A 6,200-nucleotide genomic window follows, 5' to 3' on the forward strand; every position below is an offset into this window, starting at 1 on the left:
TTATCGAATTCTGATTCGGGCGTGCAACATATCAAAAAGAAGCTCTCGAAAAGTACTTTTATAATCAATCATCCGTTTTTATGCAGAAATCAAGGTATTTTTCTGATTTAATTATTTTATTTCGAATTATTTATGAATTAAATTATGAAAATTTGTTCTTGATGTTGTTGATATGATTTGATGATTCCATCATGTAGATATATTTTTCTGGTCAATTTGGTATATTATATGTCAAAAACCGAGTTCAATAACATATGGAAATTGATGTTTGATTCTGGAGAATGGAAATTAGGGTTCATAGGTTGAATGTTCTTAATTGGGAATTGGCTATTTCTGTGTTTAGGGTTATTGTTTGAAAATAATTTCACAGAATTATAGATCGTCCAAAGACGAATCGATTGGTACTAGTGGCATGAACAAATGATACCGGGAAAAGGCTCATCGGAAAATCAGATGTAACGGCGGCGTATTTTTCCGGTTGAATTTCCGGCTTATTCATTGATTGTTCAACCGATTTGTCGCTGCAGATGTGGTCCTGGAAGCCTTGGCATCAATTCCTGTGAATCTGGTGTCGTTCTGGGCTGGTTACAGGGTGGCCGGAAAAGCTCCAGTCGCCGTGGCCGGTGGCAACCGGAGAAGACAACCAGAGGGGGCGGGGGGAAATTACAGTTTAACCCCCCGGTTGTTTTCAAAAGTTGCAATTTCAGTATTCTAGTTTTAAAAATTTACAAAAAATGGATTCCTGTTTTAATTATTTTCAGAAATTATATTTCTATTCAATTTATTTTCAGAAAATCAGTTTTAATTATTTAAAATCCAAAAAATTATTATTTCAATTCTGAAAATTATTTTTAATTCAAAAATAAATCTTAATTATTTAATTAATTAATTTTAGTTGGTAATTAATTATTTAATTAGCCAATTAATTTAAATATTAATTGATTAATTAACTTAATTAGTTATTAATTAATTTTAATTCATTATTTAATTAGATTTTATTATTTATTTGGATTTAAAAATTTTGAAAAATAGTTTCGAGCTTTAAAATATTATTTTAAAATTATTTTTAAGGCTCGAAAATTATTATAAAATTATTTTAAAGGCAGATTCGGGTGTTCGAACCCTACTATTTAATTATAAAATGATTCGGAGTCCCGTTTTAATTCCGAAAAATGTTCAAAAATTCGTAATAAATACTTGGAAAATCATTTTAACCCTGAATCTTCTTTGAAAAATTATTTTGATCAAATGCCTACATGTTATGTGCTACGTGTTCACTATTTGATGCTTTATATGCCTATATGGTTATGGTTTGACTGTTTTATTCATAACTTTCAATCCGTAAATCGGATTTGAGTGAAACGAAGGGTAGATAAAAGCTTATGACGCCTATGTGATGATTAGAATAATATGAGTATGAATAATTGATAGATACTTGTGATGCCTAGCAGAGTCAGCGAGGTATAGAAAAGGAAACCAGTGATCTATAAATAGAAGCAAGGCATAGAAAGAGAAGAAAAGTGGTTGATGAGTAAAACTGTTAGATTAGTACAAGTAAAGTGGAAATCGTCGATGATAAGACAAGTACTTCTGAACTTCTCTTCAAGATATATTGTAAATATTTTCGAACTGTTTTCATAACATGTCGCTATTATTCAGAATAACTGATGTTTTATGTTGCAAGTGCTTTAAACTATTTAACCTTGAACCCTGATTCTTCTTGATCTTGAGCCATAGGCCTTGTTCTTCATAAACCATTGATTGTTGAATTCCCAGATACAATCCATACACATACGATACTACTCAATAAATATATATCTACCATATACTAATTTCTGATATTGAATTGCTTGACATACCAACCCATATTCCTTGTTTAACAGGAGACCAATTCTTGGAACCCTTGAACACTTGGTCTTCTACTTTCTTAATCTTTCCTTGATTGAAAGCCAATCTTTTTGAATTCCATGTTATGCCTTCATGGTGTTATGAATCACCCTATGCTTCAAGATAAATGTTGTTTATGATTCAGCTTCTTGATTTACATTGGTTATCATATTGAATTATTTTAGAATTGGATGGTTTTATAAATGTGGACCAGATTCGTGGTCATAATAGGCCAATGCGTGCCTTGGATCCAGTATATAGAGCAAAGCTGGAAGCCTTGCTCGGGGTTAGTGCGTGACTGATCAGCAGCCTAACCTTGGTTTTTAAAATGAAAAGTGAATATCCAATTCTAATCATGGCTTATTCAGAAACTTGATTCTTCAGAATCATTTCAAATGGTGATTATTTAACCTCAATTGCTGCTATTATTACCTGCTGAGCTAGTAAGCTCACTCTTGCAAAAAATTTTATGTTTTCAACAGTTGGAAAGGAAATTGTTGGTAACGAGGATTCCCTGTCCAGTGTGCGAGCTAGTATTTCCGGTTAAGTTGGATCGAGCTAGCAGGGGCTTTATATTATCGATGAGTTGTGTAAGATTGTAAGTACGATATCCTTAGCCATTGTAAGTTGAATTAGTTGGGAATTGGTACGATGTAATGAAAGTTAAGTTCATGGCTTGTATTCATACTTTGACCTGTTGCGATCTATGGTTGTGTGTAGAATGGTCAATGCATATAATACTTTATATACAAGTTTAAATATTGTGGTGTGTGTTGTGAGCCCCAAACTTCTGACCCGGGTTTGGAGGGCGTCACAACAAGCCTAAAAAACCTAAAAAGAAGGCTAACAAGGCAGGACCCAAGAAAACTTGGGTACCAAAATCAACTTGATTTGATTTTGATGTGTGCAGGGAAATAAAAAGAATCTTTGGTATTTGGATAGTGGTTTCTCAAGGCACATGACTGGAGATCCTACCCTACTCACTGAGTTCAAGGAGAGAGCTGGCACAAGTATTACCTTTGGAGATGACAAAAAAAGGGTATATTATGGGATAAGGCTTGATTTCTAAAGACAATGTCATCATTGAAAAAGTTGCTCTAGTGGATGGACTCAAACATAATCTTTTGAGTGTCAACCAGCTATGTGATAAGGGAAACTCACTAAAATTCAATTCTGAAGCCTGTGTTGTTACAAACAAGAAGGATAACAAAGTGGTTCTTGTTGAAGTGAAAAAAGGAAATGTGTATTTAGCTGACTTCAACTCATCAAGTGCAAATTCTATTACTTGTCTTTTCTGCAAAGCAAGTCAAGATGAAAGTTGGCTATGGCACAAGAAACTGTCCCATCTGAACTTCAAGACTATGAATGAATTAGTCAGGAAAGATCTTGTGAGAGGTATTCCTCAAGTCGAGTTCTTAAAGGATGTACTATGTGATTCCTGTCAAAAGGGAAAACAGATCAAGGCATCATTCAAAAAGAAGCTTGAATCTACAATTGAAGAACCTTTACAACTACTACACATGGATTTGTTTGGACCAGTTAATGTGTTATCAATATCAAATAAAAGATACTTCCTGGTGATTGTTGATGATTTCTCAAAGTACATTTGGACATATTTTCTCAAATCTAAAGATGAAGCTAGTGAAATCATTATCAATCATATAAGGCAAGTCAACAACCCACCTGATGTCAAGGTTAGAAATCAAGAGTGACAATGGAACCGAGTTCAAGACATCTGTTATGAGGATGTTTTATGAAGAAAATGGAATCATGCATGAATTTTCAGCAGCCAGAACTCCACAATAAAATGGAGTTGTGGAAAGAAAGAACAGGTCCCTTATTGAAGCTGTAAGGACAATGCTAGAAGAATCAAAGTTACCAACTTACTTTTTGGTTGAAGCTGTAAATATTACATGCTACACTCGGAATTTTTCTTTGGTCAATCAAGTAAAATGCATGACTCCTTATCAATTGTTCAAGAATAGGAAGCCAACACTAAACTTTCTTCATGTCTTTGGTTGTAAATGCTATATTCTAAGAAATCAAACTGAGCAACAAGGAAAGTTTGATGCCAAAGCTGATGAAGAGATATTTGTTGGATATGTTGTGGAAAAAGCATATAGGGTCTACAATCTTAGAACCAACATTGTTATGGAATCTGTACATGTTGTGTTTGATGATAAGAAGATTGAAGGACTGCAAGATGAAGGTTTCCATGAAAGTCTCAAATTGGATAATGTTTAGATGATTTGTGATGATACTGAAGATGAAAGTGATCAAGAAATAATCTCTAAGGATAATACAGGAAAGGTCAACAATAAATGAAACACATAACTCATCATCCATCGAGAGACTAAGTGCATCATCCGTTGAGAGGAAATCTGCATCATCCATCGAAAGGAAAAGAACAACATCCGTTGAGCCATCAATAGGTGATGAAAGTCAATACAAATCACACTCAGAAAGGACCCCAACTTCAAGTCAAAGATCCACAAACTCGGGGGGATTTTCTTCACATCAAAACTTAGTCACATATCAAGACAACCATGAGGACTTCATCTAGAGCTAGAAAATTCTTTAAAATTAGGAAAAATTCCGAAAATTAAGGAAAAAATCTTGGAAAATGCCAGAAAATTCCTAAAAATAGGAATAAGGTAAGAAAATTAACAGGGAAGTTACAAAAAATATCCTGGAGCCTTGTATAAGGAAAAATCATTGTAAATGTGTAGGTCGCGCCACGCTTTACGTAAAAATGATGCCCTTAAAGGGAATGAATGAACTTAACTTCTACAAAAAAAAATTACGATTTCCCAGAAGGTGGGGAGCAAATGATAGGGAAATAAATAAACCTTAATTGTATAATTAATATTGCATTAATTATGCATAAATGGGCTACAAATAAAGACCATCTTACAAAGGCCCAAAACCTTGAATATTAATTAAATTCGTAATTAGTTAATATGGGTAAAAATCAGCTGACAATTAGAGTCCAAATAAGGGTGTAACTTCTTGGGAATTGGCCTCCAATAAGCCTCATGGGATAAGGGAACAACTTTCTACATTCTAGGACTCTAATGTCCAATATAAATATGAGACTTGTTCACCAAATCTTCTAACCCTAATCTAACTCAAGGCATTCCACGCCTATATAAGGGGTCTCACCCCCACCAATCAGAATTACGTTTTTTGACTTGATCCTTGGCAAATAGTAAGTAGACATCTTGTGAAGGCAGATCAGGTCACGAGATACGAGAGCAGTCAAATCGAGTCTTGAAACTCACGAACGTTAACAATAAATACACCCTAACTTCTTACCCATAACAAATTAGGTCATTAGTGGAACTTAAATCTTAAACGACTATGACTTTAGCATTAAATCGAATGGCTATTATTAATTTAATTTAAAAAACCCAATGATTAGAAATTGAGTAACCAAATTACAGGCAATGGGACTACTAAAAAACTTTTAATATTTCATCTTAGTTAATAAGTCATGCATTTTAATCAAATATTTGAATTTAGAATTACATGGGTTGTTGATGGAACTCAAGCCTTATACTGCTAAGTATAATAACGTTTATTATAAATTTCGTCCTTATTATAATCATATAAATTAAATAAAAATTGAGTGTGTTAATTTAAAATAAATAATAAAAATTGAGTGACCAAATTACAAATTGCCATACTGCTATTACTAATAAAAATTTCAATGTTTCTTCTTGAGCATAATCATATAGATTTATATCCAAAATTCATTTAGATCTTTCATATTTTTAATTTTATAAAAGTAACTTTATACAAATTGTTTTTATGGTATACTTATTATGATAATACAAATCTATAATATTACATAAATTTATTTTTTGTTAGAAAAATAATAATAATAATATTTAGAATATACCAATGCATAGCACGGGTTATAGGCCTGTATCTATTATTAGAGAAAATTAATTCGTGGCTCGTTAGCTCGGAACCTGTTTCTCGAGCTGGTGACCTTGATAGTTCTGTTCTGTCTCCTCTTCTTCCGAAACAAACATCGACGTATTAAAAAAAATTCCAAATCAAGCATGTTATTACCCATCAGTCATCGTGAGTGTTGTTTTCATGTTCATTATTGCATACCCCAAATAGACAATATGGTTGATGAGGTAACCTGATTACTTACTTCTCACATATATTGGTTAATTTCCTAAATTTAATTTTAGGCTTTGTGAATGTAGGTCTGTTAGAATTGATTGCTGACAATGTTTGTTTCCCTCAAATCTCTAACCACTGAATAAATTTAAGTTCCTCTTGGAATTTCCTCAGCCCTG

Source organism: Apium graveolens, chromosome 4 (assembly GCF_009905375.1).
Source record: "Apium graveolens cultivar Ventura chromosome 4, ASM990537v1, whole genome shotgun sequence".
In the NCBI taxonomy this organism is placed as follows: Eukaryota; Viridiplantae; Streptophyta; class Magnoliopsida; order Apiales; family Apiaceae; genus Apium; species Apium graveolens.